This window comes from Pelodiscus sinensis, chromosome 19, assembly GCF_052426305.1.
Source record: "Pelodiscus sinensis isolate ZL-2025 chromosome 19, ASM5242630v1, whole genome shotgun sequence".
Taxonomy (NCBI): domain Eukaryota; kingdom Metazoa; phylum Chordata; order Testudines; family Trionychidae; genus Pelodiscus; species Pelodiscus sinensis.
This window is the reverse complement of record NC_143070.1, coordinates 31,673,226-31,684,788: the sequence shown is the minus strand read 5'-3', so window position 1 is coordinate 31,684,788 and position 11,563 is coordinate 31,673,226. Positions and strand designations below refer to the sequence as shown.

General features: G+C 53.0%; 1 long non-coding RNA gene across 1 annotated transcript; it reads left to right on the top strand.

The window, feature by feature from the left end:
* Positions 1 to 2,404: 2,404 nt before the first annotated feature.
* Positions 2,405 to 9,095, top strand: LOC149522983 (uncharacterized). The gene is made up of 4 exons (XR_016347403.1): positions 2,405 to 2,719; positions 3,703 to 3,815; positions 5,541 to 5,600; positions 8,323 to 9,095. It is a non-coding gene; the product is annotated as an uncharacterized LOC149522983 (long non-coding RNA).
* The last annotated feature ends 2,468 nt before the right edge of the window (positions 9,096 to 11,563 follow it).

Below are 11,563 nucleotides of genomic sequence, written 5' to 3'. Positions count from 1 at the left end.
TCTCAGAAACCAACACACACAACGATTGCCAAGTCCTTGGTCTGGGCCTGTAGCAGCGATGGAATAAATTAAATTAAAGGAGATTGCCTATCTTCTAGAACTGGAAGACACCTTCAAAGGTCATAAAGTCCAGTCCCCTGCCTTCACAGTAGGACCAAGTACCATCCATGACAAATTTTTGTCCCAAATCCCTAAATGGCCTCTGCAAGGACTGAACTCACAACCCCAGGTTTACCAGGCCAATGCTCTAACTACTGAGAATAAACAGCTGATTCAAGCCAAATCTCTCATCATTTCCTATAATTGGAAGGACCTCAGTCCCTGGGCTCCAATGCTGCGTTCATCTGCAGATTTGACACTTTAATCAAGGTCTGATCAAAGACCTGACCTGGATGGGCTGCTACATTCAACACCCTAAGAGCATCAAAAGATGAGTATCAGGCATGTCAGCCCACTTCAGCATTTTTATTAGCCTCATGTAGCAGGAGACCTTAATTCAGCCATGCTTTTTAAGCACACGACCACTTACTGCATTTAAGTATCAGAGGGGTAGCCGTGTTAGTCTGAATCTGCAAAAGCGACGAGTCCTGTGGCACCTTATAGACTAACTGAAGTGTAGGATCATAAGCTTTCGTGGGCAAAGACTCACTTCGTCAGATGCATGTAGTGGAAAACTACATGCATCTGACGAAGTGGGTCTTTGCCCACGAAAGCTTATGCTCCTACACTTCAGTTAGTCTATAAGGTGCCACAGGACTCCTCGTCGCTTTTGCATTTAAGTAGAATCCAAGATCCACCTCAAAGCCCAATACCCAGGCCCTGTCTCCTTTGTAACTCTGTAAGATCTACTCAAACCCCAATACCCTGTCCCTGTCTCCTTTGTAACTCTGTACCCCTTGCTCCATTCATTTGCAGAAGTGGGTCGTGTCCACGAAAGTTCATGATACCGGCTTCATTTTTCATTAGCTGCAGGAACATTCGTTGTTTTTTAAGTTTTTACAGTTACAGACTAACACGGCTCCCCCTCTGACACTTTACAAGAGCTTGCTCATGATGCAGACAATATTTGGAAAGATCATTAAGTGGTCCATCAAGACCCTCAGCAATTTTCAAGTGCTCCGTGAAAAAAAAAGTCAGATACAAAAACAATCAAAGTGCCTCCCGTTATTTCATTTACTTCCCATCACTTATAATATAGAAGGAGGATGAAGAAAACAGAATGAAAAGTGGGAGAGGCAGGAAGAGTGAATGTTCTTTTTCTTGGCTGCGTCCCCTTCACAACCCCCAAAATGAAGCTGAACTCCGGGCCCCACTAACTCTAAATCTGCCACTGAGAATTGGACACTTACAGCCCACTCCATTAGCCTCATTAAGCATGGACACTTTAATTGACAGGTTTTTTCCCCTCCCTCTCTCCCTGCTTTTTCTGCTTTTTATATGAACTTCTGTGCCTCTTGCTCCATATTTGTCACCTGCCCCAAAAAAGCCCATGATGCTTTCTTCATGATACTGTCTGTATATTTTTGGTTAGTCTCTAACAGCAGGTCTTGTGACACGCTAATGCAAATCGAGACGGGTGCTCCAGTCGATGGCAGTTGTCCTGCTTCCATGAGGAGTAAGGGAAGTTGAAGGAAGAGTTTTCTCCTTTCAACTTCCTGCAGTGTGGACAGCGCCAAAAGCCGCGTTAAGGTATTTCGACTTCAGCTACGCAATTAACACAGCTGAAGTTGCGTAGCTTAATTCGACCATGTCCTATAGTGTAGACGTGCTCTAAAGTGCTACAGGACCATCGTTTTTTACATTTCTAAAATAAGATCAGTTTTAGAGGAACTTTGCACTGAGCTTTTAGTGTTGGAACTAGCTTTGCGTGTTCTGTAATTTTAAATTTGCTATTTACTTTGCTCTTCCTGTTCTCACTTGCAACCACTTCAATCCTATTGGGTGTGCTTAATAAAATCACTCTTACTTAGATCAGGGCCAGTGTCAATAATTGTTACCTGGAGGAGCAATCAGTGTGTAACCCTCCTTTCGTTGTTAAAGGGGGCTTGCCTGAATGGTTCATGTGGGGTTCTGATCCCAGTTGGGGGGTGGGTTTCCCAGGTGCTGGGACTGAAACTGTCTCCTGAGACCTGAATGGATTCAGTGCCTATATTTCCCTTGGTGTGTCTGGGGCATGGGGAGGTGAGCTCAGCTCGGTGCCTTGGCTGGGGGAGACCAGGGAGCTGGCCCTGCAGGACCAGGTGGTGAGGAGCCCCAAGAGCAAAGAGCTGAGTGTCAGTGGCTTTGTTCGCACCCTGGGATTCACCCCAAGGGGTCTTCTGTGACTGCACCCGTCACATGATTGAAAGGATTGTGACTTTCACTTCTGTCTATGGAGATTTACGATGGTTAAAAGAACAATCTTCTCTCCAGCTCTTATCTGCTGTGTGAAGGGGCTGGGCTGTGACCTTTAAACTGCAAAGTTGTACAACTGAGCATAGCGGCTATAAAATCCCCCTTCAGCTTGAAGTAGTGGACAGAACCAGCTGAAGCACTTCCCCTGCTCCTTCTGCTGAAACGTCCCGGGGAAACTCAGAGATCAGGACCTCAAGCCAGGCACAGAGACCCTGAGTCATTTCTGCAAGGAGGAGGGGGAAGCCGTGTGTGTGGTTTGCTGGAGACCCCCGAGCACAGATCCCACCCGGTGCTGCTCCTGGACAAGGCTGCCCAGACACACAAGGTAGGACTCACTCTGGATGTGGGTTAATTCCAACCTTCCCTGTTCACACTCAGCCTCTCCATGCCCCGGAATCTCCCCATTTCACAGATTCTCTCCCCTGCTCCCTGGCTCCAAACAAATCTCTGCCTTGCAGGCGCCTTCCTCTGGGCAGGTGCAGGGAGCCCTGGTTCTGCTGCTGCCCGGCTGGCCATCCCCACACTGCTCACTAGGCAGAGCCGGGCTCTCCAGCGCTCCAGGAGGCATGTTCCTCGCACCCGGCACTGAAGGACACCGTGTCCCTGCTGCTGACCTGCCAGGATTGGAGGGAACAAGCTGCTCCCAGCGCACCCCTGGGAGGCCAGGCACTGCCAGCAGGGGGCTCTGTAACCATGAGTAAAGCAGCCCCCACTCTGTTCTGTGGGACACACAGGGGCACGGGACAGAGACCAGGCTTGGCCTTGATGCTTCAGCCCAGGCTTGGCCCCCTGACCAGGCTGGTAGCTGCAGCCCAGCAAACCCAGGGACCTGGGGCACCGGTGGGGAGCTGCAGATGCTGCGTCTGCCTAGGGTGGGCCCCTGAGAGCTGCCCCCTGCCTGTGTCCCCACCCCTTGGACTCTCTGCCTACAGCACCAGCTTCCAGCCTGGCCTGGGGGCCACACAGCCACAGCCAGGCCATGCTCAAAGCTGCATGGGCAGGGGGGGAGCTGCTGTCAAAGTCTAGTCCCTAGTGGGCAGATTCCTACAGCCCTTCCCCTGGGAACCTCCTGCCCCTCAGCGCCTGGAGGCCAGGGAGTGAATTGGCCATGGAGACTCAATTCCCCTTTCATCTCTCCAGGCCAGAGCTGAAAAATATGAACAGGAGTTTTGAGGGGAATGTTTTGGGGCCTTGGGAGAACTGGAGGGATTCGAACTCCAGCCCCATCAGGGTCAGCGACTCACTGGCCAGAGCTGGAGAACTGAGTCACTCGGTGCAGTGTCACCATGTGATGTTTTCTCTCTCCAGGTGTGAAAAGGGGACGTTGCAGCCGCCGGAGGAGATTTCTCCTGAACTGGGTTTGAGACGGTGACTTTGCCAGGAAACTGTTGCTCCCATGGAGACTCCGAGAGAGGTCAAAGGTACTGAGAAGGGATCTAGGAGGGGAAACCGGGAGGAGCCTCTGAGGCTGTGGGAGGGGGAAAGGACAGATCGGTTGAATGAAAGATGGAAAGGGGACAAACAGAGCAGGTGTAACGAGGCACAGGTGTGCGAACGCCTCCTGTTAATTCACGACTCACTGAAGGTCACAACGCTCGGGCCCAAATCTAGCAGAATGGCCTAATGTTTGGTCTCTTCTAACCTGGGAAGTGAGTGGGGCCAGAGAAACAGGGGTGCTCCTCTTGCTGGATCTCAGGACTCCCCCAGCCTGGGCCAAGGTCTGCACGGGGCTCACGGCCACGGACTGGGGAAGTCTCGGTCCCTTGTAGCTCTTGGCCCACCAGGGTGAATCTGGCTCATTGAGCTGACTGTCTCCCAGCTCCAGTCTCCACACTGTACAAGGACTGTATTCCCAGGCGTGTCGGTCTGTGGAGGCCGAGAGCCCCACTGTGCCCATTGTGGAAACACTGTGTACAATTGTGAGCCTTAACCCAGCAAATCTTACCATCCCATTAACGTCAAAGGTACCGAAGTGTGTAAAGTTGCATTCACGCTAAATGCGGGATTTGGGTCTAGGACGGGATGGGCAATAATTATTGATCTTGGGCCACTCCAAGATTCTGGTCAGTGGCCAATGGCCAATGGCCACAGGTTTCTATGGAGTTTTCTAAGGGGTTTGGTGCCTGGGAAGCCAGGTGGGTGCAGAAGGGAGTTTGGGATGGAGGACTGGGGTGCAGGAGAAGGTGCGAGTTCTGAAAGGGAGTTTGGGTGAAGGAGGAGGCTGAGATCTGGGGCAGGAGATTGGAGTGCAGGGTCCTGGAGGGGCTATGGGTGCAGAAGAGGATTCTGGCCTGGGGGAAGAGTGCAGGAGGAGGTACAGGATATTGGAGGGAGTTGTGACTTGGAGAGGAAGGGTGCAGAGGGTTTGTGTGGTGACCTGGGGCAAGAGGGGATTGAAATCTAGGGCAGTCTTTTGGAGGAGGTGATCCCAGAGGCAGGCTCTGACTGGGAGATGCTTAACTAGGCAGCTCTCAGCCAGCAGACTCATGGGGCCCCAAAGCAGGCTCCCTGCAGGTCGCAGCCCCAGACTTCTCAAAACTGTTGGCTGCTCCCTTCGGCTATGTTTACACTGGTGGGTTCTTGTGCAAGAACTCTTGCGCAGGAACACGTCCACACATCCACACGTCCGCACGTGCTTTTGTGCAAGAGCATGCATGGCAGTGTGGACGCTCTCCTGTGCACGAACGCTCTGATGGCCATTTTAGCCATAGGGCTTTCTTGGGCAAGAAACCCTTGTTGCTGTCCACACTGCCCTCTTGCGTAAGAGCTCTTGCACAAGAGAGCTTACACCTGTCAGAAAAGAGTGTAGCTCTTGCGCAAGAAGCCCTCTCTTCCCACGCCGTACTGTAAATCTTTTTGCTCAAGAGCGGGAGGGCAGCATGGACGCTCTGCGGGTTCTTGCGCAATAACCCGCCTGTGTAAACATAGCCTTCATGTGGCTCTTCTCTGAATGCTGGGGGAGGGAGAAGCTCTGTGCACTGCCCCCACCATCAGCCCAATTCCTCAGCTCCCATTGGTCAGTTGTTTCCAGTGAGTCTTTGTGCCTCTCTGCCTGATTTTTTGTCAAAACTCAAGCCAGGCTAGGTCAGATCAGAGTTATAAATCTGAAAGCAGAAAACCTCCTCTCTTCTCCTTTGCCCCTCCAGACACTCTGCGCTGTGCACTGGAGACACAGAGAAGAAAATCCCTAAGCGCATACACACCAGGTGAGTTTGCAGGTGGAGAGTGTTTTTGAACGATGACAGATTTCTCAGGAAACATCTTTATGAGTTTCTAGCTCAAGTGAAAATCAATTTGACTCTGACCAGTTTGCATGCCCATCTAAAAGTGAAATCATTAAATACTGAGAAGATCCCATGTGAAGTCAAACAAATGACTCTGACACCAAGCTGGGTGCTGAGTTCATGCCCACGCTGCTAAACAGAAACCTCTCCCTCAGCAGCACCCAAAACCCCTAACTCTGACCCTGAGGTTTTGATAGACAGTCACAAGCCTTTTAAGGAAGAATGAGTCAAGAGCTCTCTGCCCTCTGGGCTGACTCCCCCTCTCCTTTACCCTGACACAGGGGTCTCCCCCATCCTCATAATCCAACATCCCGCCTTTGCTTTGGACAGGCTGGGCTCTCCCATTGGAGTGGCTCACTGCTTCTGGATTAGGGGGGACACGCTCTCTCTCTGAGGTTGCCTCCCTCTTTCAGGGCTGGGAATGGGCTGCCCCACCTAATCCTGCCCCTTCCTCTCTGCCCCTTGGCCTGGCACTGGAGGATGTTCATTGCCAGCAGCGAGATACAGCCAGGAAACTTTCAATGAGGGGGGAGCAGAAGAGGCAGTGTAACAGGGTGGCACTCACCACTCATGAGCGCCTCAGTCTGGCCAAGTGAGTGTGCCTGCACTGCCACTTTAAAAAGCCTTTTCAGCTACTCAGCCAAAGTCACACTGTGTGAATCACACCCTGCCGGGGTACACACCTAACAGGGGCCCGTGGCAGAGCCCTCTGTTAGGGTGTGTCTAGACTACATGCCTCTGTCGATGGAGGCATGTAGATTAGACATATAGGCAAAGGCAAATGAAGCCACGATTTAAATGATCGCGGCTTCATTTAAATTTACATGGCTGCCGCGCTGAGCAGACAGCTGATCAGTTGTTTGTCGGCTCAGCGCGCTAGTCTGGACGTTCCCCTGCCGACATCAAAGCCCTTTGTCGGCAGCCCCATTATTCCCCGTGGAATGAGGTTTACTGGGGCTGCCGACAAAGGGCTTTGATGTCAGCAGGGGAACGTCCAGACTAGCGCGCAAGCCGACAAACAGCTGATCAGCTGTTTGTCTGCTCAGCGCGGCAGCCATGTAAATTTAAATGAAGGCGCAATCATTTAAATCGTGGCTTCATTTGCCTTTGCCAAAACAACAAATCTACATGGCTCCGTCGACGGAGCCATGTAGTTTAGACGTACCCTTAGTGTCCCTCTTCTCTCTCACTTCGTTCACCTCCCCTCCCCAGATAGAGAGTGGGGCCTCTAGGGCTTCCCCTCCTGGGCTCAGTGTCCTCTCCCTTCCCTCAGGGCTCTGTCGCAGCTCATCCTGGTCTCTAGTCAGCTCTGAGAGCTCTCCATGGTGCTGCTCCCTTAGCCAGTCACCCGGCCTTCCCAGGCTTAGGGCTCCAAAGGCACTGATCGGTCTCTGGTCCTGGAGCTTCTTCTTAAAGGCCTTCCTGGCCCCTGATTGGCTGGTTTCTCTGCAGCCAGGCTAGCCCCCTTGGAGGTATTCTCTATTGGCTACATCCACACTGGCATGATCTTGCGCAAAAACTCTTCCAGAAGAGAGTGTTTACACGGGTATGTGCTTTTGGGAAAAAGATTTGCTTTTGTGCAAGGCCATTCATGCCAGTGTAGACACTCTCTTGCACAAGAACGCTCTGATGGCCATTTTAACCATAGGGCTTTCTTGCGCAAGAAATTCCTGTTGCTTGTCTACACTGGCCTCTTGCGCAAGAAGAGTTGTGCAAGAGGGCTCATTCCTGAGCAGTTCTTGCGCAAGAAGCCCTGATTTTATACAGTAGAACGTCAGTTTACTTGTGCAAGAACACATGGCCAGCGTAGACAGTCAGCACGTTTTTGTGCAAGAGCAGCTGCTTTGGCACAAGATCGCGCCAGTGTAGACACAGTCTATGGCCCTTGTCTAGACTCACAGCCTGGTCCACCCTGTCTCAATCAGGTACCAATTTAAATCCCTGAGGGAAACTCCCTATCCACTAAGGCTATGTCTACACTGGCACGATCTTGCACCAGAAATATGCAAATGAGGCTAAGTGTAGAATATCGCCGAGCCTCATTTGCATATCTAATGAGCCACCATTTTTGTGGAAGAGGCTCTTGTGCTAGAAGGAGCATCTACACAGCCCCTTCTTGTGCAAGAAAAACCCTCTTGCACAATGCCGTTATTCCTGAAAATAATCGGCATAACAGCATTGTGCAAGAGGGTTTTTCTTGCACAAGAAGGGGCTGTGTAGATGCTCCTTCTAGCACAAGAGCCTCTTCCGCAAAAATGGTGGCTCATTAGATATGCAAATGAGCCGTGGCAATATTCCACTCTTAACCTCATTTGTATATTTCTGGAGCAAGAGCGCGTCAGTGTAGACATAGCATAAAACTTTTCTGACTGTGTCTCTGCTGCTGGGATGGAGCAGCCACAACAGGAGGAGCTGGGAGCTGAATGTCATGCAGGGAAATAAGAAACCAGTGAAGCGGGTCCCATTGCCCAGGCTGAGGCGCTGCAGTGACAGCTCGGCTCAGTCTCAGGGCCCAGGGCAGAGGCAGCTCCCTGGGGCCCAGGCCTGTCCCAGCCACAACAGGGCTGCTGGGGAGGGTGAGAAATGGCCCCAGCCGCCCCCAGGGCTGAGCTCTGCCCCTCACACCCTGATTCTCTCTCCCCAGTGACTGTGACTCTGGATCCAGACACGGCTCATCCCGACCTCGTCCTGTCTGGGGATCGGAAACGTGTGAGATGGGCAGACACACGGCAGCCACTGCCCGACAACCCGGAGAGATTTGACACTCAGGCCTGTGTGCTGGGCAGTGAGAGATTCACCTCGGGGAGACATTGCTGGGAGGTGGAGGTGGGGGATGGGCCATTTTGGGCTGTGGGGGTGGCCAGAAAGTCTATAAATAGGGAGGACAGGAACATCCATAACTTTCATGAGAGGATCTGGGCTGTGGAGCGGTGGGGGGATCAGTTCTGGGCTCTCACTGACCCTATGACCCCCCTGCCCCTGAGCCAGGTCCCCAGCAGGATCTGGGTTTGTCTGGACTGTGACCGGGGGCAGGTGGCATTTATCGATGCTGCCAATGAGGCCACGATCTTCACTTTCCCGGCAGGCTCTGTCTCTGCGCAGATCATCCGACCCTGGTTCCGGGTGGGGCTGGGATCACAGCTCAGCCTCTGTCCCTGAGACAGGGGTGGGGGACAGGGAATATCCCACTGTGGGCCTTGGAATCAGATTCTGTAGCCTCACACAAATAAGACTTTATGAGCTCCTCCTGTGGACTGTCTGTCACGTCATCTCTGTGACCCTGCAGGTTGCTGCCGGTCTCAGCTCTAGGCAGCCTCTGGCCTGTCCAGCCCCACAGAGCACTGAGTGTATTATTCTGGAATGAGAAGCCTGTCATTTTGAAACAATTTCTAAACAATGGGCTTGCTGCGTGGACGATCGCCTCGTTATTTCAAAATAAAGAGAATTGTTTCAAAATAACGATGTCGTGTAGACTTACTCACCGTGATCCTGGGCTCAGGACTGGCCCAAGGAGAAAAAATAACAGGAAGAGACTGGGTTACCTGGAGTGGGGTGGAGGGTGGGTTAGGGTTGTTATTTTCACTTCTCATCTGAACTGGGTTGTGCCCACGAGAGCTCATAATACCCCATCTTACATATTTGTGTTAGTGTCTAAGGTGCTGCAAGCCCACTTAATTATTTTCACTTCTGTCTATGGCAGTGTTTCTCCAACTGTGGGTCGCGACTCCTAGAGGGGTCGTGAGCAACTTAGAGGGGAGTCGCAGCTGGATTCGTTTTTTCACTTGCAACCCCTTTCCCCCGGGCCACGAAGAGCGGCGGGGCGATGGAAGGCAGTCACTGGCAAGCTGCAAAGCGTGGCCAGGCCACAGGACTCCAGTAGCACGGCTCAGGTGCAGGAGGAGGCAAGGTGGCGGGAGAGTGAGGCCGGCACAGGAGCGGACGTGTAAGGGGACATCCAGGGCATGGATGCTGGGCAACTGAACACGTCCCCAACTGGGAGAGAGAGCAGGATCCCTCAGGCAGTGGGATGGGGGATTGGATCGGGGATGCCCAGGGGTAAATAAGGGCACGTGGGGGTCAGAGAAGGAGGCAGAGGAGAGGAGAAAGAGAGAAAGACCAAAGGGACAAGGAGCGGAAAAGAGGCACAGAGGAGGAGGAGACGGGGGGAAGAAGCCTGTGGGGGAGGGGAAGGGTGTTGAGGACCACAAACACCTTGAAGGAACCCCAATAGGGCAAGGAGTCTGGTGAGAAGAGGGGAGGAAGCGACCCAGAGCAGTCGGGGGGGTGTCACACAAATTCATTTAGGACTCAGCTGAGCGGTCAGGAAGAACCTGGGGGCTGGGTAACTGGGGCTGCATGGCTGAGGCCAAGCAAGGACTTGCTGGCTCCTAGGTGGAGCAGCAGGGTAGACACTGTCCCTCCGGGATGCCCAGCTGGGCCGTCCACACAAGAGCCAAACAAGGGTTCGGCCTCAGGGTGCGTCTGCTCAGCAGCGATATTTTGAAATAACAAAGAGCGTGTCCACACTGCACGCCTTGATTTCTGCATAAGGTTGAGCTGCAGGATTTCTTAGTCCAACAACTCTCATTTCACATGGAGTGAGGGAAGCCAAAGGAAACTTCTTCCTTCTGCTTTGTCCAATAGCGCTCTCCTGACTTAATGTAAACAATGGGTACTTCAGGAAGTTGAATTCAACTTCATCCCTACAGCATAGGGCCTTAAAGGACACAGGTATCTGACAGACAAAGTCTGGGCTTGAACCAGAAACCTTCAGACTTTCAGTGTAAGAATCACCTCACTCCGCAACTTTAAAAGCTGTTTCCTTAGCTCTGAGGCTGCCACTTCTCTCCCAGGGAACTTTTCTCCTCAGCAGCACACAAGAGAGAACCTGTTGCCAGTGGCCCTGCAGGGCAAGATGAGCTTTGCCTGCCCCCCTCAGCCTGACTCGCTACCTGGCCCCATTCCTACCCCCCTTCCCCTGCTGACCCAGGGGCCGAAAGGGGCTGCAGCTGCTGCTGACAGGGAAGAAGCTGGGAGGCAAGATGCTGACAGCGAGAGATTCCAGCTGCCTCTTTGCCCTGGGTCTCAGTGCGCCATGCCGGCCGCCAGCCACCTTGACCAAACCTCAAACCCGCTGGACTAGCCAGCCCACATCACAGTGAGTCGCTAGTGGCCCTGTCAGAGAAGAGCCCTCGGCAGCTGGAGAGACATCCCTGAAGCTGCCTGAAGTACCTTTCTGAAAGGGCCATCTGTGGGCTATGGTCTCATAGGCTGGCTAGCTCAGTTGATTAGGGTGGGGTGCTACTAATGCTAAGGTCATGGGTTCAAGCCCTATGCTGGCCACAGGATCGTTTGGATGGGTAACCACCCCTCCTTTAGCTTCCTACAGGGAATCAGGAACAGACAAAAGGCAGTGAGCTGGTAGGAGGGGGCTCCAGCCTGCACAGACCCAGTGGCTAAAAGGGCCTTGGCCTGGCCTGCTTTCCCCAAGAGCAGGGAAAACTCTTCTCTTCCCTCCATTGTCCTCAGTGGTGTGACCTGATGTGGGGAAGCAGAGATTCCCCACTGGCCAGGGCAGAGCCTCCCTCTGACACAGTCATGGAGCCTTCTCCCCCTGGGCCTGCCTCCCCCTTCACTCAGCTCTCACTGCTCGGTGCTGCCAGGGAGGGGCCTCACTGCGAGAGCCGCCTGGGCAGGTTCCTGCCACAGAGACAGGTCCCAGAGCAGGACGGATGCTCAGACCGACACTGAGTGTTGCTCAGCGCTGGGGTGAAGCAGCTGCAGGGATGTTGTGGGCTCTGAAAAAAGGTAGGTGGAGCAGGAGAGCTGCTCAGAGGTGGGGGCATTAGCTTTAGTAGTAGAGCATTTGCTTAACATGCAGGAGG